At 37.1% G+C, this 26581-nt stretch overlaps 1 protein-coding gene across 1 annotated transcript in view; it reads left to right on the top strand.

Moving 5' to 3' along the window:
• The window catches only part of LINGO2 (leucine rich repeat and Ig domain containing 2), a 532972-nt gene that overhangs the window by 123152 nt on the left and 383239 nt on the right, over window positions 1–26581 (top strand). Inside the window, exon 3 of the mRNA XM_037133994.2 lies at window positions 11838–11870. The gene's annotated coding sequence lies outside the window, so the exon portion shown is untranslated. The remainder of the gene's footprint in view (window positions 1–11837; window positions 11871–26581) is intronic.

Genomic DNA, 26581 nt, shown 5'->3' with positions numbered 1-26581 from the left:
TGCAGGCGTAGAGTAAGGTCATTTGTTTGAAATGTTTCTGTTTTCTTTAGGTAGGCCTGTATTGCTATAAACTTCCCTCTCAGGACTGCCTTGGCTGTATCTCATAAGTTTTGGGTCGTTGTGAGATCATTTTCATTTGTTTCCAGAAACTTTTTGATTTCTTCCCTAATTTCATTCTTGACCCATTCATTGTTTAATAGCATACCGTTCAGTCTCCATGATTTTGGGTGTTTTGGGTTTTTTCCTTTGGGGTTGGTTTCCAGTTTTAGTCCCTTATGGTCAGAGAGAATGCTTGGTATGATTTCAATATTCTTGAATTTGGCGAGGCTTGTTTTGTGCCCTATCATGTGGTCTATCTTTGAGAATGTTCCATGTGCATTTGAAAAGAATGTGTATTTAGCTTCTTTGGGGTGAAGAGCTCTGTATATATCAGTTAGGTCCATTTCATCAAGGGTGTTGTTTAATGCCGCAATGTCTTTGTTGATATTTTGTTTGGAAGATCTGTCCATTTTTGATGGTGGGGTGTTAAAATCCCCCCACTATAATTGTGTTGCTGTCTATATCTTTCTTGAATTCCTCTAAGATTTTCCTTATATATTTTGGTGCTCCTATGTTGGGTGCATATATATTTATGATGTTAATGTCTTCTTGGTGGATTCTTCCCTTGAGTATTATGAAGTGACCTTCTGAGTCACTCTTTATGGCCCTTTTTTTGAAGTCTATTTTGTCTGATATGAGAATTGCTACCCCAGCTTTTTCTTCTTGTCCTTTTGCTTGGAAAATTTGTTTCCATCCTTTCACTTTTAGTCTGTGATGGTCTTTTGTCCTGAGGTGGGTCTCTTGTAGGCAGCATATGTGTGGGTCATACTTTCTTATCCATTGAGCTATTCTGTGTCTTTTGATTGGAGCATTTAATCCATTTACATTTAAGGTTATTATTGATAGGTACTTATTCATTGCCATTTTTGTACCTGTGTTCCTCTCTGTCTGTCTCTTTTACTTCCTTTCCTTAAAGCAGACCTTTTAGTATTTCTTGTAGAGCTGGCTTGGTGGCAGCAAATTCTTTTTTTTTTTTTCTATTTTTTTATTTTTAAATTAATTTATTTTTTTAAATTGATTATGCTGTTACAGTTGTTCTATTCCCCCCTTCATTCCCCTCCACCCTGCCCCCCAACCCCACCATTACCCCCCTTTAGTTTATGACCATGTGTCTCAAGTCCTTTAGGTTCTATATTTCCCATGCTATTCTTGCCCCCCCATCTATTTTCTATCTACTGTCTATGCTACTTATTTTCTGTACCTTCTCCCCCCATCTCCTCCTCCCACTTCCCTGTTGCTAACCCTCCTTGAGATCTTCATTTCTATATTTCCACTCCTGATCTAGCTGTTCTTTTAGTTTGCTTTCATTTTAGGTGTGGTTGTTAATAACTGTGAGCTTGTTGTTCTTTCACTGTTCATGTTTCTTTAACTTCTTTTTCTTAGATAAGTCCCTTTAACATTTCATATAATAAGGGCTTGGTGATGATGAACTCCTTGAATTTGGTCTTATCTGAGAAGCACCTTATCTGTCCTTCCATTCTAAATGAAAGTTTTGCTGGATAGAGCAATCTTGGTTGTAGGTCTTTAGATTTCATGATTTGGAATACCTCTTTCCAGCCCCTTCTTGCCTGTAAGGTCTCTTTTGAGAAATCTGCTGACAGTCTGATGGGGACTCCTTTGTAGGTGATTGTCCCCTTAGCTCTTGCTGCTTCTAGGATTCTCTCCTTCATTTTAATTTTGGCTAATGTAATTATGATATGCCTTGGTGTGTTTCTTCCTGAGTCCAACTTTTTTGGTACTCTCTGGGCTTCTTGGATTTCTTGGAAGTCTATTTCCTTTGCCAGATTGGGGAAATTTTCTTTTATTATTTGTTCAAATAGTTTTTCCACTGGTGGTTGTGTCTTTCCCCCTTCTGGTACCCCTATAATTCGGATATTGGAGCGTTTAAAGATGTCCTGGAGGTTCCTAAGACTCTCCTCATTTCTTTGAATTCTTGCTCCTTGACTCTTTTCTGTTTGGCCATTATTTGGTTTCTTCTGGTCCACTCCATTGATCTGAGTCCCAGTTTCCTTTTCATCTCTATGGGTTTCCTGTGGAATTCCATTCATTTCCCTTAATTTAGCCTTCATATGTTTCTCTAATTTGTGGCTATAATCAACCAGATCTGTGAGGAACCTGATGACCAGTGTTTTAAACTGTGCGTCTGAGAGTTTTGCTATTTCTTCGTCGCTTAGATTTATCTCTGGGGCTTTGAGGTCTCCCTGCGACATTTTTGGTCTGTTCTGGCCCTTTAAATGTGAGAAGGGGCGCCTTGGACTCCCAGGTCGCTGGGTTGTGACGCTGTATGTGGGGGCGTGGTCAGAGCGGGGAAATGGCGGCGCCCTGTATCCCCGCTGCGGCCGGCTCCAACCGCCCACTCGCTCGCTCGCGCACAATTAGGCAACCGCAGTCAACTCGCTGCACCGCCTCCCCACTGTCTCCTCTGCAGTCGCTCACCCGCTCCCCCGGTGGGTTGCTCGGTCGCTCACTAGGTCCAATCCTGGGTTTGGAACCCTTGCGTCTGGATTCGCGCGTCTGGATTCCGCGCCCGGGTCCCACTGAGCCCTCCCTTGCAGCTCCTCACCAGACGCTGGTTTCGCCCCTTACCGGTCGGGCTGAAGAATTTGTTGTTAGCGGACTTCCGAAAAGTTCAGTTTTCCGTGTTCTGGTTGTGTTTTCTGATGCTAATATTCTCTGTAATTCTAGACTAATGGACAAAATCTCATCTTTTTTTTTTTTTTTTTGCAGAACATTTTTTTTTTAATTTTATTTAGTTACTTTTCAAGTACATTTTTTTTTTAATCTATTTCTCCCATCCCACCCCACCCGCCCGCCCGCCCGCCCGGTCTCCCCCTCTCCCTCCCATTCCCCCCCCCCAGTCCTCATCTCTGTGTCTTTCATACTTGTTCCTCAAAATCCCTCCCCCTTTTTCCCCTTAAATTCCCTCCCCTCTCCCCTCTGGTCGCTGCCCACTTGTTCTCTATTTCAGCGTCTTTGTTTTTATTCTGTTTGCTTGTTTGTTTTATTCTTTAGCTTCCTGTCAAAGGTGAGATCATATAGGTATTTGTCCTTCAATGCCTGGCCTATTTCACTCAGCATAATGCTTTCCAGTTCCATCCATGTTGTTGCAAAAGGTAGTAGCTCCTTCTTTCTCTCTGCTGCATAGAATTCCATTGTGTATATGTACCACAATTTTTTGATCCATTCATTTACTGATGGGCACCTAGGTTGCTTCCAACTCTTGGCTATTGTAAATTGTGCTGCTATGAACATTGTGGTGCATAGGTTCTTTGAAATTGATGTTTTAGGATTCTTGGGGTATAATCCTAGCAGTGGAATTGCTGGGTCAAAAAGCAGGTCAATTTTTATTTTTCTGAGAAAATTCCATACTGTTTTCCATAATGGTTGTACCAGTCTGCAATCCCACCAACAGTGAACTAAGGTCCCCTTTTCCCCACACCCTCTCCAACATTTGTTGTTTGTTGCTTTGTCTATTATAGCCATCCTGACTGGTGTAAAGTGGTATCTCATTGTGGTTTTAATTTGCATCTCTCTGATAGCTAACGATATTGAGCATCTCTTCATGTGTCTCTGGATATTCTGTATGTCCTCTTTAGAGAAGTGTCTGTTCAAGTCCTTTTCCCATTTTTTAATTGGGTTCGATGTCTTCCTAGAGTGGAGTCGTGTAAGTTCTTTGTATATTTTGGAGATTAAACCTTTGTCTGAGATATCATTGGCAAATATGTTTTCCCATACAGTTGGTTGTCTTTTTAATTTAATACTGTTTTCTTTAGCCATGCAGAAGCTTTTTATTTTGATGAGATCCCATTTGTTTATTCTTTCCTTTGTATTCCTTGCTCTAGGGCACATATCCATAAAAATGTTGCTGCGTGGAATATCTGAGATTTTCTTGCCAATGTTCTCCTCTAGGACTTTAATGGTGTCATGGCTTATATTTAAGTCTTTTATCCACCTTGAATTTATTTTGGTGTATGGTGTAAGTTGGTGCTCAAGTTTCATTTTTTTGCACGTAGCTGTCCAGTTCTCCCAACACCATTTGCTGAAGAGGCTATCTTTACTCCATTTTATGTTACTGCCCCCTTTGTCGAATATTAATTGCTTGTAGAGGGTTGGGTTGATTTCTGGGCTCTCTGTTCTGTTCCATTGGTCTATGTGGGTGGCAGCAAATTCTTTTAGACTTCTTTTGTCTTGGAAGCTCTTTATTTGGCCTTCTATCTTGATTGAGAGCCTTGCTGGGTAAAGTAGCCTTGGTTGTAGGCCTCTGTTTCTCATTACTTGGAATATTTCTTGCCAATCTCTTCTTGCTTGGAGTGTTTCCATTGAGAAGTCAGTGGCTAACCTTATTGGGACACCCTTGTATGTTATTTCTTTTTTCTCCCTTGCTGCCTTTAAGATTCTCTCTTTGTCTTGGAATTTTGCCATTTTAATGATGATGTGTCTTGAAGTGGGCCTCTTTGGGTTCCTCTTGAATGGGACTCTGTGTGATTCCTGGATTTGTATGACTTTTTCTTTTGTCAAATTAGGGAAATTTTCTCTCATTACTCTTTCAAATATGTTTTCTATCCCTTGTTCTTCTTCTTCTCCTTCTGGTATTCCTATTATTCGGATATTATTACGTTTCATATTGTCTTGCATTTCTCTTAATCTCTCTTCATTCTTTCTGAGCCTCTTTTCCCTTTCCTGTTCTTTCTGTGAGATGCTTTCTACTTTGTCCTCCAATTCACTAATCCGATCTTCTGTTTCATCCACCCTATTTTTAATGCTTTCCACTGTGTTTTTTAATTCAGAAATTGTATTCTTCATTTCCTCTTGGCCCTTGCTAATAATTTCCATTTCCTTTTTCATGTTGATATAGTTCACAGTGAGATCATTGTAGCTTCCCTGTAGTTTCTGGTAGCTGATTGTGAGCTCTTTGAACTTCCTGATAACCAGTGCTTTGAATTCAGTATCTGATAGTTGACTTGCCTCTATTTCATCTAACATTCTTTCTGAGGGTTCCTCCTTTTCTTTCATTTGGGGATTGTTTCTTTGTCTTCCCATTGTTTGTGAGACTCTTCTTGTTAGCCTCACCTTCTTAGATTAATCTGTTTTGACACCCTGGGTTTATGGTATGAACTTTTGTGGTGGAATGCCTGTGAATTTCAATGGTGCAGCCTCTTTTGGTTATCCTGTTGTTCTCTGCTTCCACCTACTCAAATATGCAGCAACTTGTGGCTTCTCTCCTACAACAATGTGCAATTTGTCTCTCTGACTCTACTATTGGGAGGCCTCTTCTATGGGTCCAGCTCTGGTCTTTTCATATTTTCAAGTTGATTGTGACTTGTCTGGTTCCTCCGTGACCGATGAGGTTTCTGGTCTCTTATTTTCATATATGCTTGGCAACTGCTGGCTTGCTGGCCTCACCTCCTCCGATCGGATAGGTTTCTGTCTCTTTTGTACTAGGAACTGGTATCTGCTCCGTCCTAGTCCACCGCCATCTTGAAACCCTCTTTCTGTGGTGATTTTACACACACACACACACACACACACACACACACACACACATCACCATATATGTGTGAGATATAAAACAAAATTTGAGTAATGGCTTGAGCCTATTGATCCAACAAGGCAACATTCTAATCATACTCATCTGGGTAATTGATATCTACGCTAAATACGGATTGTGCCTTATCTATATATTTTCAGTTTCTGATACATTTTAGAAGCTTTGTCCATGCTTGAAACATGTTTGCTAATGAATGGGTAAATGAATGAGTGAATTTTGTTCATCTCTTAAGGCAGAGGTCAGCATTTTTTTCTATAAATGGTCATATAGCAAATATATTTGTGGGCTTTTTGGTCTCTGCCACAACTACTCAACTCTGCTATTGTAGCAGGAAAGCCAACATAAAAAACAATAAATTAAAAAAGAACATAAGGAGTATGGCAGGATTTGGCAGGCTGTGGCTTGTCAGCTCCCATCTTTAGGCAAAACAAGTCATTTTGAGACACTTTTTAGTATTCTTCCTTATGTTGCTTCCGATCTCTCTAGCTGAAATTTTATGGTACTTGTTCTGATATTCTAAAACAATTGGCATGTTTCCCCTGATCATGTTCAATTGCTTCAGCCACTTATATTATTTTGAGTTTCTTCACTAACTTAGCCTTTCTCCCAAATTGTGTTCCATTTGTTTGTGGAACACAGTCTCATAAAAACTAGTATTCAAAACAAAAAGCAATGTTCCATATTGATATGGCAACTGAAAAGTAAAGCAGGTTCAATTATTACTTTCCTGTATATACTACAGTTGTAATAATAGAGCCTAAAGTAGCATTAGTGTGTGGGAGAGACATCAGTCACATTTCCTGTTGATTCAGAAGCCATACTTTAGTTCTATACTTCTGTCTAAACTGTTCTATATTAAGTTGTGTTGGGGGGGGGAGGGGAGGGCCCAAGTTCAGAATCTCATAATTTTCACTATATTGCTGTCTTGTTTTATTTTAAAAGATTGAATGATATCAAGTACTAGTTTAAAAATAATAGAACACCTATAATGATCTTCATCCAATGCATCATGTTACATTTAGTCCATTACTCAGTTATTTGTTTTTATTTCATGTATTTCTTGAACACATACTCGTTCATTCACTCTAAGATATTATTGACTGCTTCCCAAGTACCTGTTACTCTGCCAGGCTCTGGAACCCAACAATGAGAGAGGGACACATCTCTCTTACACGGACTTTACAGTCAGCCTTGACACCAGGTCAAGCAGTGGATAAACCATGTGATTTTTAAAACAACCAACACAAGTTTTGAACTTCTTAGTGTTACATATAATCTCTAGGATCTTTCTCATTTGTCCTAAGATAATATCACTGTGGTCCAATTTTCTCTATGTTCCCTGGCATTTGGTTCTGGCTCATATTTATGGTCTATTTCTTCTTTATCTTCCATTTAAGTCTTACCTACAAAAATATTCCATTTGGTTCCTATTCAGGGACTCTGGGTAAGATTCACTCTATCAGCTGTTCTTGATTTGGACTATCTCAACTTGTATACCCTTTGTGTCCTAACTTGACTCTTGAGACTTGCTACTCAAGTCAAGGGAAAATGTCGCCCAGAAAGAGTAACCAGTTGGAGCCAGAGTGAAGACCATGCTCTGGTCTCCGGATTCTCACTCAGTGTTCCGTGTTTCTTTTTCTTCATCTTTTCTTTTTCTTCTTTACCACACCACTCTCCTTCCCCCAAAGCGGAAGAAAAGCGTGATTTCAAATTAGTGAATAAAGGCAACACTAGTGATTCTATCAATAGGATTTCCCCAAACAAACATACTGAAAAACAAATCTGCTTCACTCTCTTACAAGTACCACCTCTGTAGGTCTTATAAATTACCTTTTCATCTCCACATCATTACCCTGGCTTCAGACTGACACCAGTTCCTTCATAATTTACCCTAAAAATTATGACATTTTCCACCCCCTCTATTATTTAACTTAAAATATTTGTAAAAATATATCAGAATATTATTAAAACGTCACTGAAGTGACATCTGTCCTGAAGTAAGAACTGTGTTACCAAGTTAATCCCATGCCTGCATATGTAAGTTTTTATCTGTTTGTCGGTGTACTTTTTGGTATGTACTGTTGTGTTGTCAAGTGTAGTGTACCATGTCAGTGACTATATCAGCTTGGCTACAGCAGTTCTGGGTGTCATGAGCAAAAATTTACTTTCCCGAACCCAAAAATATTACTCACAAGAAATGGGGGAGCAATTTGCTGAAACCAGATGCACTGGAGTTATAAGTCAAGGTGATCTTTTTGCAAGTAGGTCATGTACAACTTTGTGTCTTTCTCAACCCCAATTACAATAATGAATGAACTGATCTGTGTTGCATTCTTTCTGAAGCTCATAGGTTTGTATAATGACTCTGCTTAACAAAAATAAATGATCCCAGAATAAATTTTGAAAGCCTGACTGTACAGTTCTATCAGGAGGTGAGCAATGCTTTCATGGAGGTGTTTCTTGTGGTCTGGAAGAGCCCTTGATTTAAAGTTTACTGAGAAGATTATACTGTGCAAAACCCTCTTATGTCTTGGTGGGAAGTCCCATCTATTAGCTTCACACTTCATCTGAAGTGTTCCCCACGCCCCTTGCTTTGCTTTATGGATGCACATCTCCACAAGAACCACACAGTGAAGCTTCTATAGGCAAGTCCCATTCTAGTTTCCACAGTTAAAGACTTTTACATCTTCTGATGTTTAAGAATTTCTCAGAAAGCCTGTCCCCCAAAATGGTTTAAATAACCTTTTGAAGACAAGTAAAATATAGAACTAAACCTAGTAAGGTTTTCCTTGATGTGTAAAAACCACTTTCTGCCTCAGTGTGACCAAGTTAAATATGTCCCTGAGAATTTTCTTATCTCAGTTTTCTGTTAGAGGAATTTTTCTGACATTTTGTATTTATTTATCATGTTAAGTCCTTAATTCAGTAATTCAGTATAGTGGTGGGATAACATCACTAATCCAATGATGCCACATACATTTAAATAGAAAAGTATAATGACTCAATCCAGACTTAAGACTTGGTAACTTAAATATAGAACTGATGATGTAGAATTTTTTCAGGAACAGAATGAAGAGGTACAATGTCCTTCAGACAAGCAGCTATGGAAAGGTGTGACCAGAGTTGCACTGTTCACAAGTTATAAAATCTTAACTGCATTCTCTTCAAATTGCATAGAATTCGGTAATTCCTTTCTTCTGATTTTAAAGACTGCCTGAAGTACTATTTTACTGGAGTGCAAATTGTTCTGACTCCATTTCATGACTGATAAAATTCTTACATTCATGTGAGAAAATGTAAGTCCTTGTTCCGTAACTAATCTTGTAAGTTTTCTGAAACAGAGAGGTCTTGAATTTTTAGTAGAAAAATAGCATGATTAAAAGTATAATTTTCTTCTTTGAAAACAAGCTAGCATAATTAGAGATTTGGGTCACACTAATGTTGAAATTAGTTTTTAGATATACTTCGTAGGACATATATCTTAATGAAATATTATAAGTTAGCATGTATATGTATATATAACTACTGATTTATCTATGTTTGGATTTCAAGAGATATTAATACATCAGTTTAATGTTTTAAACTAAAAATATTAGTTTAATGGTTGTATAATTGTATATATTGTATAACACTGAGGAATGTTTTCTGACTTACAGGCTTAAACATATCATTATGTTTAATGATATGTTTAAACATATCATTAAACCTATGTGCTTACTGCATAAGAAAAATATGTTCAAAATAACAATAAAGTTATTTATGGGAGACAGAAAGATATAATGGATAGCCTATGGGACTCAGAGTCAGTCATTTCTGGGTTCAGCTCTCAGCTTCATAACTTCTAAATCTTACAATTTTGCTAAAGGTCAGTTTTTGTGAGAAACAGACTCTGAGATAAAGGTTTTATTCAGGATGTTTGTTGAGGAGTGCTTTGGGATCCCAAGTAGAAAAGAGCTCCCAGCCTTTGTACTCCTCTACTGGTCAGTTATTAGATGTGAGCTGCCTGTGGGAGTGTGAATGCTTTTGGGTAAGGCAGTTCTCTTTGGTGGAAGGAGGGAAATTCCCAGAGGGCTCATCCGTGAGCCGTTAAAAACCAAATAAAGTATTTTGTTTGTGTTTTTAAAAACAAAACAAGCAAACAAAAAACTTAGGCAAATAAATTAACCCACAGAGCCTCATTTTCTTCATTTATAAAATTGAAAAGGCAATGTTATCTCACAGAGTAATGGGATTTTTTAAAAGTCTACAAAGTACCGTACATCATAGGTGTTCAACATGGCTTCTGAATATTGGAAAATCCCACACAATCACTGCCAAGTTAAGGAGGAGAGGACAGTGCTTCCATCCTTGTTTGGATCACAGAGATCTGGCAAAGTAAAAGTAAGGCAGTCAGGTGAGATGCTTCCCTATTCTACCTAGTGGCTCACCAAATATTTCCCAGGGATTAACTTGGCTTTTATTGTACTTTGGCATTTTTTTTAAAATATAGAATAATTTGGAGGTTTATTTCTGAATGCCCTTGATTCTTTCTCTCACACATTTAAAATTTTATTTTTGTTTGCAAAAAGAAAAAGATAAAGAAAGAAAACATGTTGCTACAAACATCTTACATGTTGTGTTTTTATTTATCACGGGGGACAAGTTTTCTCCTGGACCTATTAAGAGAAAATAACTACTTTAAATATTTGGCATCTATTTTTCTAGATAACTTTTATGCAAAATTAGATGCTACATTTACATAAAAATATATATGTTTTAGCCAAAGCAGGATCATATTATGCATACTACTTCACAACATATTTTAATTTATGAATGTTTCATCGTTATTTTTCTAGGACACATAATATGAATACATGATTTTAATAACTTTAGTGTTCTGTTACATTCTATTGTACCATAAAATATCTGGTGGACACTTGGGCTACTTCTATAGGTTTTCACTATTTAAAACAGTGCTATAATAAGTGCATGAGAAAATTGAATCTTAATGGATAATGCTGAATTGCATCAAATTTCACTAGCAGAAGTTTTATTCCACTCTCGGGGTCATAGTGAAAATTCCATTATTAGTAACAAAGGTCACAGCCAAATGTCTACCTGCCGTGGAGCAGACCACACTGTATTGGGGCTGAAACAACTCTGTTTTCAGTAAAGAGAGACTGTGGTTGAATCAATCACCAAATGTGCACTAGTGGCATTTAATTAAAATAGAGGCCCTTGACAGTGAGCTCATAAATAGATTTTCAAGTCTGATAGACTTGTGTTTAAATCTTGACTCTGATACTAATATCACTTACTTTAGGGTGGTAGTATACATGTTCAATTAAAACATGTTTAATTCACATACACCTGTGTGTAATATGCATGTAAGCCATACACATGTCACCCTGATTGCGTCATGCTTGCCATACAGCAAATATTCAGTATACATTATTATTATGCTTCTCCAGAATGTATATCTGAGATCTCAACAGGATGTTTTATTTCAGTGTTTTTCTCTGACCTCCTCATTCCTCAAAGAGAACAATGGCTAGAAAACATTGGTTGGGTAAATACTGTATTATCATAATTATAATTTCCCCGAGAAAAGTGTCTTGCTGTTTGAATATTCAGCATGATAATTACAATTTCCATAAGGAATGTAGAACAGATATTATAAACAACACAATAATCACTTAGTCCATAAGGGAGAACTGATTATTAGGGTAGCAAGGAGGCAAAAGAAGCAAACACTGTGTTCTAATCAGCATTCAAGAGTAGAAATACAGAACCAGAAAATAAATTGTATCTCTTAAAAGACTCTTGTCTGAATTTATTGAAAAATCTTATTATGATGGAAATTTCCATGGGTTGATTAAGTGCTGCCTATATAATGTTTCCTTATATATAATTTCGTTTTATCATTTTTATTAAACATCCCCTCTGTACCTCTACTCATTGCCATCCATAATGGCTGTACCTCCAGAAATTTTAAAAAGCAAACCATCACAAGTATAAAAAGCACAAAATATTTTTAAAACAGTCTAATAGGAGAGTTTCATCAGGGTATTTCTCTTTCCACAGTTAAATGTCTCCTTTGTCAAGGAAAAATAGGTGAAGGGTTTTTTTTTAATGCTATTTTAACTGTGTTGCCTTAATTGGCTTTCACTGAAATTTTCTTTTTCTTACTGTCTTTTTAATTTTTTTTTAGGTGAGATGAGCAAAACAGAATGCAGCTTTCAAGGTTGGTACTTTTCATGGTGTTTTAAAGCCTGTCGTTAGTTAATATGAAACAGAATATGAAAGAAGCAGAGCGAAATATGTCCTTAGCTTTTCACAGATAGTGATTAAAGGATGTTATGTTTTTATTTTTCTCACTCATGGATGGAAAAGTACAACACGGACTATAACAGAAAGCAATATAGCAATAAAATATAATACCTCATTTAATCTTTAGCAAAACTGTAAAATTAGAAATATTCAGTATTTCCCCGTCTCCATCGTCCATGCATCATTCCACCATCCACCACTCACATTTTTCAGTTAGTATTTTTCACACACATACTGTGTGCAAGGGCTTGTCATCTGATTTCCTTCTATCCACACACTTTTTTGGCTGACCTTCCCATATTCCCAATCCCACACTTGTTTCCAGACCTTCTTGCTGTCTCTGACAATGAACCTTCACCAACTATGACAGGTCTTCAATTTAACTTGCCATATCTGATAAATGACTTGTGTTTCCACAACATTGCTCAGCTAATATGTATTCAGATATGTCTACTCCTAAATAATTGAGGCAAAGAGAAAATCATCAGTGTGATAATAAGGAAAGGACTCCTCTCCATATAATAATGAACTGTGTAATGTCTTCCACTATTGTGTGATGTATATTATTATATAAAGATACTCTTATGTATTTAGTACTATGTTTACATATAGCAATCTATATCAGTTACCCTTCCTAAAAATTCTAGCATACTGGTCTTCTTTCTCTATACCTTTTAAGCAATCTTAAGACTTTATGAAGAACAGGTTTGTTCCTATCATACATCTATGGTACCATACAAGAAATGTTTTAAGACACACATGAAATGTCTTTTTAAAAGAATGTCAGTGGTAGATTCAAGCAAATATCATGGAGCCTGTTAAATCAAAATTAATAACAGAGTACTCCTTATAGTAACTTAAGGTTAATAAATATTGTTTTAATGTTGGGGAGACTGCAGGCTGGTGAGAGAGAGGAAATCTTTCCAAACAGCTGAAAGTCATTCTTCTTGACAATAGAAGTGATAGGAAATCTGAAGGGCAGAGTGGGAGAGCAGTGTAAAGCGATAGAACCAAAGTCCTTTTGTCTTGGAGGGATCTGTAGAGAGAGAGAGAGAGAGAGAGTGTGTGTGTGTGTGCGTGTGTGTGTGTGTGTGTGTGTGTTGTCCATGAGTATCAGAGTAGATGAGGAAAGACAGTCCTCCCTCAACTGAGACTGACCAGTGACTTCAGACCAGGTCATCATGAAGCAAAGGCCATCTAGAAGCTGCCTCTTGGTGCTGGAGCTCAGAGTGAGCCCAAAGGTGATGGATCTGAGTGAAAGAACCCATCTTGTTTGACTTTGCTGAGCAAGGCACCTGATACTCCAAAGCCCACCAGATTGATGACATAAGGAAGGGAGCTTGGCAAGCTTCACATACAAGGCCCTGAATTCATTTTGACATACATCCTGGAAAGTATGTACACATGTCAGACTTAGACTTTTTGATGTAGTGAAGAAAATGACACTGGTAAGTTGATGTCATCGAAATTGTCAGTTATGTCATAACCTAAGTAAAACAGAATAGTACTAAAAATTCTTAACCTGACTCCTGAGGTAGCAAGATTCAAAACTGAATTTACATGTGAACACACTGGCTGAGGGGCTTGTGGCCATGCAGGTTCCATCTACAAGGGTCAGAAACATTACTGGGTTGAAATGAAATTATGGTCTCCACACTGGATTCCACAAATAAATGGTAAAACTTTATTATATTCAATCTTGTAAAAGCACGGTGGTTAAGGAGAAATTTTAAAAAAAAAAGAACTTGATGGCTCCAGACCCACCTCCAAGAAATACTTAAATATTTGATTGAAGCAGCCCACTTTAGAATCTGCCTGTGACTCTCGGTTTATCCCCACAGTGTCCCCTGGGTGCTCTGCACATGTTTGCACTCTACATAGAAGTTTTCAGTGGCTTTTGTTAGATAGTCTAGGTATACCCAGGTTCTTTCATAAAAGGATATAGCAATGACAGATTTTTATATCTAAAAATACTTCAACTATTTCTCACTTTAATTGTTTTTTTTTAATAATAAAACTCAAGTCCACAGAGGTTAAGCATACTATTCAAAACCATGGGGTTCACTAGAGATCAAGTGGGGACCACAATCACATCACTTATCTTCCTCCTTGACCTGCTTGGGCTTTCTCAGACTGTTTGGTGAAGAAGACAGGAAGGTCTTTTATGGGGATGAAAACTTCCTGAAACCCTGCACTCTGTATCAGCTTGTTGTATGAATCTCTTATTTATCACTTCTCTTGTTGAGCACTTCTTAAATGTTCTTACTTCCTAGACTATATCATGACTTCCATATGGGAAGAGCTCATGGCTACTATTTCTTTGTATTTTCACCACATGTAAAAGTTTCCTAGTAAATATTGTGCAGTTTATTTTGATTCTAAACTTTGTGAGAAACACTAAGCCCCTACTTCCCTTTCAGCTCAGTAAATTCCATTAACATTATTTGTAAGAGACCTGAGGTTACCAACAGCAAAAAATAATGTGGTTGTCTTCTGTTTCTGGTTTGGGGTTGGCTGTTTTGTTTTTCATTTGTCAGCTCTGCTACAGGATTGGAGAAATAATATATCAAAAATGAACTCCCCGGAATACAGTGTGCTTACATAGCTATATATTTTAGACTGTGATGAGGAGAGGGTGGTCATAAAGAAACATTTAAAGGATTTCATTAGCTGAGATTACTTGGGCTTAATGATTTCAAACTACACCAATGGAGGGACTGTTGAGGACAGTGAATTTCTGTTGAAATATGAATATATCTTTGGGCAGATAGCAAGGAGGGCCAAAGGCTTAAATATTGGAATGAATGGACTTGTTTTTTTTAATAGAGAAGAAAGCTTACAAATAAGAAAACTAATTTTTATTACAGTTTCTGAATCTAATTTCCTTTTGTCCTTCTGGTGTATTTACAAATAAAATGTAGCTTTTGTTTTAATGTCAGAGCTGTTTAATATTTTCACACTGGGAGAATTGTGTTTGGATTCAAGTACCACAAATTTGGAACGCTGTAAACAACCTATTTTGTCATGCTTCTCCGTAGTCATACAAAGAAGCACAGATTAAATAAGTATTAATTAAAGAGAAGTTCCAATGACCAATTAACTTTTTCAAAGGTCATTTTGGCACATTCTATGGTTTTTCAATGAGAGAAATTTAAAAAATTAAGGCAGATTGTAGAAATGTTAGTAAATCTGGTCCCAGTACGCATATACAGCAACAAGGATGGTGATGGACTCAATGTTATGCTGTAGATAGGAGAGTTGGGCAGAGCCAGCATGTGTAGTGGACCGGGCAATGGATTCGCTTCTAGCTGAATTGGGTGATGAGTCAGGTGATTCTTATTAGCATATTATTATGATGTTATTATAGCAATAACTGGTGTTTTTAACCATGAAGCTCTGTTCCCTTGATAAAAATGAATGCTAAATTTAAATCTTTTTTAATGTAAACAATTTTGTAATTTACTATAGCTCAAGTCCTGGCCTTACCACTTACCTGGAGAAAACAATTTATTCTTTTTTAATTTTTTTCTGGCTTGTTTGCTTATTTGTTGGGTTTTATTTCCCTCATAAAAGAGCTATTTTAGGTGCATGGTCCCAATTTCATGTTTGACACAAAGCAGTGAGCTCTGCTACAATTCATAACTATTTTTCTCTTTAAGGAGCTGAGAAATATGTTACCTGTTTCCAAATATCTGCAGTCTTGTGTGGAAGAGACATGTAATTAAGCCTAGGGCTCCAGGTGATAACAGAAGCCAGAGGCTCAAGGAAACATATCCAGCTGATCATAAGGAGAAAATGTATTATAAAGTGTATCTGTCCCAAGGCACAGGTAACTTGAGTTCGTCCACAGTAGTGTTTCAAACATAGGCTAACTTTCATATAACAGGGATGAGCTATAGAGAAAACGATAGCCCTAGGAAGTGGGCCAGGTAAAGTTACAGGTTCTTCTTTCCTGCAGACTGGATGGTGCTATGTCCTGGTTCTACTCCAGATGTACCAAAACACCCCAGGGAGGCAGCCTGCAATTATTAGTGTAGTAGCTGCAGAGATTATAAGACAAAGCAAAAGCCTTTGACTGTTTTAAGCAGTAAGAAAAAAGTCAAAAGTAAAATAATAATCTGATCCAAATTTGACCACAGATACAACATTGTGAAAAACTCCAAAGATCCTATAAGCATTAAGGGTGGTGTTCTCACACATTTTCTCCTGGAGGACTGACTGAGGGCCCACTTCCACTGTGGACCCCGTGCTCTCCTAGTTTAACACAAGCAGACTGCCACTCACATATATCCTTTGCTCAGAAACACCCTTCCTTTCTCTCGCCACTCTGTACCAATCTCAAACTAGGTACACTTCACACAGGAAGAAGAAGAGGGGAGAAACAAAAAAGGCCAAAGAGGAATTTATGTAACCATTTATAACATCTCCTGAAGGAATTGCCCCCATATTTTGGCAATAAAGCTTCTTGAACCACTGAAAAAAAAAAAGATCTATGACAAGGGGGAACTTTTACTTCCAAGCTCTGGTCTTTATTCTTTAACTCTGAAATGGAAAGTTAAACCCCCAAACAGGCTGAGAATCTCTAACCACTCTTCACTTCCTAGGGCCTCATATTCTCCCTGCCCTCCCCAGCTGAGCTTTCTCCCAAGTCCTTTCAACTGCACTCTTCCTCACCAGCTACCTCTGTGTCTGACCCCCACCAGGGCCAGCAGGAGGCTATTTTTAGAAGAGGGCTATGGCTCCTGGATTTTGTTTATCCAGATGTTAGAGATTTCCTTTCTGGCAATGGCCCTTCTTGTGTATCCCCACACATCCTGTTTGAAGACAGGGACTGGATCTGCAGCCCAGATTCAGCTCTTAGCTTTCAGCCATATTTCTATTGGCCATCCAATACTTAAGCAATCAATTCCAGTTATTAATTCCAATTGAGTTTTTACATTCTGATCCAAGTGGCATTTCTAATATCCAGTTCTGATCTTCCTCTACCGATCTCCCCTTTTTCAGCTCTGCTAATATTTTCACATTACCTCTTTTAAGAATGCCCCTCTTCTCTGAATACACTGGCTGTGTGACCTGAAATATCTCCTGCTCCTCTGTGAAATGTTCTCATATTCCCTTACTCAAACTTAGACAGGAATTCCTGTGTGTTCCCAGGACATCTGGCTCATACTTCTACCAGAACTCAGAACATGTTGTGTTATAATTTATGTCTTTGTGAGTTTATCTTCCCTACTTGTTTTCTCAAATAAAAGCATCCTATTCTTTTTGGTACTCACAGTAGCTACCATAGTGTGTGATTCACAGCAAGAACCCAATAAATGCTATCTCAATGAGTAAAATAAATAAGTAAATGAATGAGAATATGTTACTACAGCATGTGCCATTTAAACAACGATCTAAAGATTAGTCATTAAACAGAGAAAGCTTTGGTTGGCATCTTGAACATCTGGACAATTGTAATGTAAAATATTTACTTAGGAGGCAAAAAGATGGTCTCTTTTCCTGGGAAGATAGGAAAAAAATTGTTCCAAGGAAAACTACATTGAAAAGAAAATAACTGTCTACAGTAAGAGAGACTAAGTTTATATCTTTGGGGACATTCTCTTGTTTTTTTTTTATATTAAAAGAGTGAGCAAGATTTATACCAAGCAGCTAGTGTGATGATGTTGCCAGACAGCTAACAAAGAGGAAGATTAGACAGTTGTAGAAAATGGCAGGTGCCTTGGCAGATTTCACATCTTAGACATTAAACAGAACAAAGTGATGCTGTTTTCTGAGGACCACCAAAAGTGCTTGATGTCAGCTTCAGCAGTATGGTGCCATTTTCACTGTGGTGTTCATCTTTCCTTGGGTCCCGGTTATAAAGCAATATAGAAAAAGAATAAAGCAAACAGCAGTAGATAGTACTCAGAATGGAGAGACAGCATTTGAAACAAAACCAACCCCTTGCAAAAAGGAATGAAAACTTTAATTTCTAGTCAGTCACTTACAGAGATCCTTTGCTCTCAGAGAGGAGAATCTCTCATAGTGTAAAGCATCTCAAAGTCATCTTCAGAGGATGTCTGCATTGTACAACTCACTTTATAATCCATTCTCTTGGGGAACTAGAATTATTATTTTAGGATAGAAGAGAAGCGAAGTGGGTGACTTTGCTCCCTATGACACACATGACCACCAGGGATCAAAACCATCTTTATTCACCCAAAGAGCAAATATAGAAAATACTTCACATGTTTGTACCAAATGAACATAGTGACAACAAATATTTCATCTATTGAGCCTTCTTGACCAAAAAGGCAACTTCAAAAAAATTTAGTTGGAGATAAAGGCAACGCTTAGAACATAGTGTATGTCTAGGCTGGAAGACAAACACAAAGCAACGAGACAGGCATAGGTTATATAATAGAGAACAGTCTGGGTTCGGAAAGAAAGAAAGGAAAAAAAAAACATTTCTTAGAACTACTGAGTTCTGATCATTGTGCTAGTGGCTTTGCAAATAATAGATTATTGTATATCTTTGCCTAGCATAATAATATTTTAATTGAAATATCAGTGTGAATAGCACAAAACAGTATTATAGATAAAAACTGAACCTATATAAGGCATTAATGTATGTAGAAGAGTTCTCAGTTTATACTATAAAAATTTAAAAGCAGTTCATATAGTTAAATTTAGTTTCAGGTTTGGGAGCCATGTCCACAAATCCAAATTGTCTATAGGAGAGAAAGCTGAGCATACAGACTGGTACAAGAACTCACTAGCCTTCAACATATACACATAAAACATTACCTCATATATTTTAATGCTAATTATTATATAATGCAATACTTAAAAGTGTTCATCTGCTTAAATCTACACACAAAATAATGCCAACCTCAAAGATATCTAATGAACATAAAACAGACGTCTCAGAAATTGATCACTGAGACAAGAGTAGGAATTATTTGAATGTGCAGTTTGTCTTAAATGAAGTATTTTCTCTTTCAAATAAACATATCCACAAAGTATTGCCTAACTTGTGAATGCTAGTGAATCTAAGGACTGGTGGGGAATATTAATCTGAGCTTGTCAAAGGACAAATAGTAATAAAGCCCTGGTGTTTCACCTTTTATAACTTTTAGTACTAAGTTTCTTCATATTTCTAAAGAAAACCAAAACTCTGTTGGTGTGGCTGTTACCTGAAGGTTTGCTATTAGGAACCAATGATATGTTAGAGATTTGTCCTGTATCGGCTCAAACTGATTTAATCCCCAGCAGAAAGAATGTACACTTCCCCTTCCTGGTAAGCAATTGCCAATTCAACCTGGTTTTCTCATTTGTTGTTCCTCCTCTCCATTTTCTTACCCTTGCTTTAATTTTTCTCCCCAAAGTACTGTTACTTATGTGTCATGGTTATTTCACTTATTTATTTGAGAGTCAGTGGAGCATAAGCTCTGGAGATTCTATCTGGGACTTTATCCCAGTTTTTTAACCATTTGTCTTTGGACAGGTTGCTTAAAATCTCCAAATTTTAGTTTTTTGGTCAATAAAACAAAGGATACATTCTAAGAGTTTCATGAATATTAAAAAGGATGATCTGTTTCTCTTGACAGATGTGCAGTAGATACTAATTGGCATTATCATTGTCATTATATGGTTATGCTGATATAAGGTTAGAGATGTGTAAACTGAGTTCCAAACCACTTAATTTTCTCTGTGCTTTGACCATATGCATGCACAGTTCCCTTCAGCTTTGCTTAGATAATGAAAATGCAACAGACCTTTCTTTTGCTCAGATGCTGGGAGAATTGGAACCAAATTAATGCTGTCAGACTGACTGGAAAGAAAAACTGTTCAAAACACTTGTTTGTCATCTTAGCTACTAGAATTCTTAGAGTCCGATTCAAAGAAAGGTGACTTTTCTTACAGGCTTAGTTCCTCTAATTTTTCTATTATTCATTTTTTGTTCTTGGTTTATCTGTGATCCTGCAGTTTTCATTTGTATTTGACTTCTGTGTTCCCAGAAGCACTTATATTAAGCCCTCCCCTCCCCGACCCTCACCTCTCTAGGGGAATCTAGAGCTTCTAGGGGAATGATCCGCTTAGTTAGTCTATTCCACTTCTATGGGGACATATTAAAAATGCATATTCCCATACCCGGCCCTAAAGATTCTGATTCTGTAGATCAGGGTGAGGCCAAAAATCTTTATTTCTTTAGCAAGTACTGTTTATCCCAAACATTCAGATTTAGCTGATGTTCTACCACTTTTGAAGAAGCAGTGGCCTGTGTAGTATAATAGTGAAGAGATGGAAATGAGTCCACCTACTAAAGCAGATCTAGTCACTCTCTGGGTGAACTTAGAAAAATCACTCAACCTATCTAAGGTTCAGTTTCTTCATTTTTAAAAGATGTAGGAATCTATAAATTTCTGTTCTACATGACTAATAAAGTTGCTATACAAATAAATAAAATAATATGTGTAACTGAAAGAAAAATGTATGTACTAATTAAATGATCATCTAGTTTCAAATCCTAGGAAAGAAGCAATATGAGTTTTTTTAATTTATTTTTATTGTATATTTTTTGCATTACTATTTATCTCCTTTATATCCCCCCTCCCCGTACAATCACCACACGGTTGTCTATGTCCATGAGTCTTTTTTTCCTTTTTGCTTAATCCTCCTACCTGCCTCATCTCCCCACTATTGAGAACTGTCAGTCTGCTGTCCATCTATGAATCTGTCTCTCGCATGTCAGTTCAGTTAGTTCATTAGAGTCCACATTATGAGTGAAATCATATAGTACCATATATTGCCATGTATAATGCACACTTTTTGCTCAAATTTTCAGGGAAAAATAAGGATGTGCATTATATATGGGTATAATGATTACATACCATGGGTACAATAACTCCATGTATAATGAGCACAAAAACATGGGTACACATTATACACAGCAATATATAGTAATTGTTCTTCTCTGACCGACATTTCACTTAGCATAATGTTCTCCAGGTTCATCCATGCAGTCCAAAGGGTAACATTTTCTTATCTTTTTATGGCCCAATAGTATTCCATTGTATAAATGTACCATAGTTGTTTTGTCCACTATCTACTGATGGACACTTGGGCTGCTTCTATAACTTGGTGATTGTAAATAATGCTGCAGTGAACATAGGGGTGCTTATGTTCTTTTGAGTTAGTGTCTTGTGTTTCTTTAAATAAATTTCCAGAAGTGGAATTGCTGGGTCATAAGACAGAACATTTTTAATATTTGAGGTATCTCCATACTGCTTTCCACAGTATGTACCAACTTACATTCCTACCAATAGTGCAAAAGTGTTCCCCTTTCTCCACATCCTCACCGGTACTTGTTGTTTGTTGATTTATTAACCATAGCCATTTTGACTGTTGAGAGGTAGTATCTCATGGCAATTTTAATTTGCATTTCTCTGATGATTAGTGACACTGAGAATCTTTTCATATGTCTGTTGACCATCTGTATGGCCTCTTTGGAAAAGTGTCTATTCAGCTCCTTTGCCCATTTTTAAAATTGGATTGTTTGGTTTTTTGGTATCAAGTTTTATAAGTTCTTTATAAATTTTGCATATCAATCCCTTACCAGATGCATCATTGGCAAATATATTCTCCCATTCAGCAGGTTGTCTTTGTATTTTGTTGATGATTTCCTTTGCTGTATGAAATTTTTTTAGTTTGATGTAGTCCTCTTAGGTAAGATAGTTAGTAAACTAAGTCAGGGAGGAGGAGCAAGACATGTCTCAACCATTGACTCAGTAGTCCTGAGCCTTGTCCCATAAGGTTTCTGGGCATTCCCAAAATTGCAAGCAGAGATAAGGCAGAAGGAGGGATGTCCTTGAGACTATGTACTGGAAAAGTTGAGACCACTGTAGCAATTTCATTACCCAAGACAAAGAGCCTTTACTAGCTGAGAAAGTTTCTGTAGCTCTAAATTACTCCCAAGATTTAGAAAGGGAAGAAGGAGGGGGAATTTAGAAGCTGACTGTTATAAAACCTTTGAACCTCAATAGTCAGCACACTCAGATTAACTGAGTGCCTTGTAGCCTTGTAGCCTTGTAGCCTTGGTTTAAGTGCATAGAACAAACTTACTAACGACTTTATTTCCCCTGTAAGTGGGACATTCAGACTAGCCAGGTGCCTGCTTGCAGCTTTATGCTCCTATGTGTTTCATAAATAAACTTGCTATTCCATTTCCACCATACATGCTGTCTCTGACTTAAATTCATTTCTTGCAAGCAAGGCAAGAACTGAGGAACAAGCTCTGGGTGAGAAGGTCCTCTGATTCAGGTCTCCCACCAGTAACAGTCCCATTTGTTATTATTTTGTTGTTGTTGTTTTTTACCTGAGGAGGTATATCAGATAAAATACTGCTATGCACAATGACTGAGATTTTACTGCTCATATTCTATGTTTTTTATGATTTCAGGTCTAACATTTAAGTCTTTAATTCATTTTTAATTTATTATTTTGTAGGAAATGGTCTCATTTTATTTTTTCTGCACATATTATCCAATTTTCCCAACACCATTTATTGAATAAACTATCTTTAGCCTACTATAGCAATTAGACAAGAAGAACGAAGAAAAGGCAATCGAATTGGAAAGGAAGAAGTAAAACTGTGTTTACAGATGACATGATACTGTACATGGAGAGCCCTAAAGATTACACCAAGAAACTACTGGAATAGATAAATGAATTCAATAAAGTAGTAGGATAGAAAATTAATATCCAGAAATCAGCTGCATTTTATATGCCAATAATGAACCATCAGAAAGGGAAGTTAAGAAAATATTCCCATCCATGACTGCTTCAAAAAGAATAAAATATCTGGGGGAAAAAAGCTAATCAAGGATATAAAAGACCTGTACTCAGAAAATCATAAGACACCGGAGAAAGAAATTGAAGAACATACAAATAAGTGGAAGCACATAACTGTGTTCATGGATAGGAAAAATTAACATAATTAAAATGTCTATACTACCCAAAGCAATCTGCTGATTCAGTCCAATTCCTGTCAAGATACCAATGACATATTTCACAGAAGTAGAACAAATATTTCTAAAAAATTATATGGAACCACAAAAGACCCCACATAGCAACAGTGATCCTGAGAAAGAACAAAGTTGGAGGAATCACAGTAATATCAAACTGTACTATTAGTCCATAGTAATCAAAACAGCATGGTAAGGCATAAAAAACTGACACAGAGATCAATGGAACAGAATAAAAAGTCCAGAAATATACTCATACCTTTATTATCAATTAATATTGGACAAGGAAGCAAACAGATACAATGGGCTAAAGCTAGTTTATTCAATAGTGCTGGCAATGTGAATTTTTAAAGGCAGATACTATCTTTAGTTTGAAAATCAAGACTCTCTAGCTGGGATCCCTGACTGCTCCAGATAGATGCAGGGGGTCTAAAATACTGTGTTAAACTGCAGGCATGAATCAGGGGATTGTGAAATCAGTGTGACAATACCTCCAGAATTTTAAAAACATACTAGAATAGAGAAAATGAAATGAGATGGAAGAGCAAATTATGGGATAGGAGAGGAATGACAAAACAGGCCAGGGAAGAGCAGAACAGTGCAGTATAAGATACGATAATACAGGATAGAAGAATATCAAAGAACATAGCCCACAGGAAGAAGTTTAAAATAAGATGTCTAATACTTAAACCTAGTTGTTTTTGTGCAACCCTGCATCCTCACCCTAGATATTCTGTCTTGTGTTTAGAGATCATACTTAGGAATAGGGGAGGGGAGGTAGTGGCCAATGGGGGCTATGGGGATGGGGGCGAAAAGCAGGGCAGCCAGCAGACAGCATCCATAGATGAGATTGCGTGAAGAAATCAGAAATATAAAGGGGAAGGACAGGATAGTATATGCATTCCTAGTGCCCTCAAAAGTCTTGTGGAAGGCACTAGACTTCTGAAATCATGTAAAAAGAATTTCTGGAGCCATTTATTTGAAAGTTTTTAAAAAAAGAATGGTTCTTATAAGCTGAGGGTGGTAGCAAGCAGTCCATGTGTGCAAGATTTGTAAACTATATAGCACACTACAGAGGGAGCACTTTGCAGGAGTTATTCACTCCTAATTACCTCTACGGTAACCAACATCTCAGGTTCTGACGAAGGATGGAGTCTTTGTTTATTCTTTTGAATAGTGCTCTAACATCTGAAAGCCTTAAAATTCTTGTTTGCCCATTCTTACTTAATAACTAGGTATAGTTAAAATACTGATTAGTATGCACTATTTAGTGGTTATATTAATAAGTACCATATTGTGAGCTTGTATTATGTGCTAAGTTTTGTGCTAAGTAGGTTGCAATTATAGTTTTTTGTTTTTCTAGAACCCTAGGGAAAAAGTCGTAGTGTGTACATTGCACAGATGACCTTTTTGAAGCTCAAAGAGATTAAATGATTAACCTTATTCCACATGAGTAGCAAGTGATAGCACAAGTCTCACCCAAGTCTCTTACATTTGTAGCTACACTTCACTGCTTAGCTCGTAGTGTGAACTAATGCTTGTGAACTGGTCTGGAAAGGTCATTGCCACATAGGGGCAATGACCTTATTGGTTCTAAGAGGGAAGCATGTCTGCAGAGATTCAAGCAATTAAGTTAAACTTAAGAGTACTCTGTATTACCCCACCGCCTCCACTGAAAAGGCTAGGTTTCAACATCTTCATTTTAGAACTGTATGCATTGTGTATTCATTGTCTCTTTTTCTCTCTGTGGATTTTAAAGGGACTTGGGGGAAAAGCAACTGATTATTCTTTCCTCTTTTAAATATTAATTTTGCTTCACGCTCCACAAATCTACTTGTATTCTGGCATGCAAATGGTAGCGATTAAGATGAGAGGAGCATCTTGTTGCAAATGTACAGTATTTCTGGTTGTACAGGGAATGTAGTCAGAAATGAATTGTTTCATATGTTTTTGTAGTTACAGAGTCATGGTTAGGGCAGGGGTGTGGACCAGGGAAGGGAGTCATTATTCTGGGATCAATTTCCCTTCTTGTTTGTTTTACATTTGGCAATTAAGAAAGTTGGTATTAATTGGATCCATAGATTATGCTACATGGAAGGAAGTATTCCTTGGAGAGAGTATAATACCCTCTTGAAAACTTGTCCCAGAATCTATTAGCTGTGTGCATCCTGGGAGGCCTGAGATGAAAGCATGAGGTGGCTGGGACTGGCTGTCAGAACTACAAGAATCTGGGGGGATTGGTCCCCAGTTATCCCAAACACCGCATGGTAGAGAGCAGTGTGCTCACTCCCTACCCAAAACTGTGATGTCTGCTCTGCAGTCAATACTTCTGAAAGCGGAGTTTTGGATTAGGTGGAGGAGGCGGGCAACAGAACTTCTGATTTTTAAGAGCATCTCAGCACATGAAAATTTGCATTCTGATTCTCTTCCCTCTCCCTAGTGTCTGAGAACAGTCTGGAATTAGCAAGGCTTGACAACATCTAATGAGAATGAACAGACACGCAGATTCCCTTTTTGTAACAACTGGATCCAATCTTTACACAACAGGCAAACCAGCCTAAATAATATCTTTTTTTAATGAATAAAGAGATTTCCTGGTCTGGAGCCACTGTGTACTAAGAAAGGAGTCAGATAAAGAAGCTGAGCTGCAGGGATGGCAACAACAGCTGAGATCTGTGGAGTGTTTATATTAAGCCTGACACATGGTCTTCATATCAACCCCATGGCGTAGCTACCACCACTACCACCAACTTCAGGTTTTTTAATGAAAATCTTTTGCACAGAATCTGTAGAATCCTTTGCTCCATGCAATGTTCTCCACATTTTTCTACTTGATTTTTTCTTTTTCTTTTTATCAATTATAATTTACATTCAACATTATTTTGTATTAGTTTCAGGTATACAGAACAGTGATAATTGTTAGACAATCGTATATTTTACAAAGTGTCCCCCCAGCCACGTATTTTCAGTACCCACCTAACCACATACATAGCTACTATAATACTATTGACTGCATTTCCTAAGCTGTATACAATATCCACATAACCATTTTGTGACTACCAATCTGTCTGATGTATTTTTAGAAACATTAATATGAAATTACTATAGTCAGCATTGAGTTTGTCTATACATGATGCTGTAGAATACCAGATGAATAGTACTCATTATTGATTGAAATATCATTTGCTATATATTTCAGCAGTTTATCTGCTCATGCTATAAAAATAATTATCTAAAGTAACATGTTGTCATATAAATATTTGTATCCCAATTCTTACTTATATTAACTGGTTATAATTGTTTACAAACAAAGAGAGGTCTCAATTTTAAAACAATACATTTAAGATTATATTTGGAGTTGAATATTTGTTATTATAAAAAGGTCTATGATGAGTGTCATACACATTGTTCCTAACACTGAATGTTTACTCTATTAAATTAATCACAACTTGTACCACATAATGAAATTATATCCCTGAAAGACCAATGAATAGCTGCCTGTAAAGTAAAATATTAATTTTGTCCTCAATTTTTGAAGGTGAAAGACTTCTAGAGGTTTACACAGTAAAAGGCTGTCGTATATTCTAATTGTTCCTATTCTACAGATGATAAAGTG

This window comes from Artibeus jamaicensis, unplaced genomic scaffold, assembly GCF_021234435.1.
Source record: "Artibeus jamaicensis isolate MK-2021 breed Jamaican fruit bat unplaced genomic scaffold, CSHL_Jam_final scaffold_1964, whole genome shotgun sequence".
Classification (NCBI taxonomy): domain Eukaryota; kingdom Metazoa; phylum Chordata; class Mammalia; order Chiroptera; family Phyllostomidae; genus Artibeus; species Artibeus jamaicensis.
Note: the sequence above shows the minus strand (reverse complement) of the source record. Positions and strands in the feature narration are given on the sequence as shown.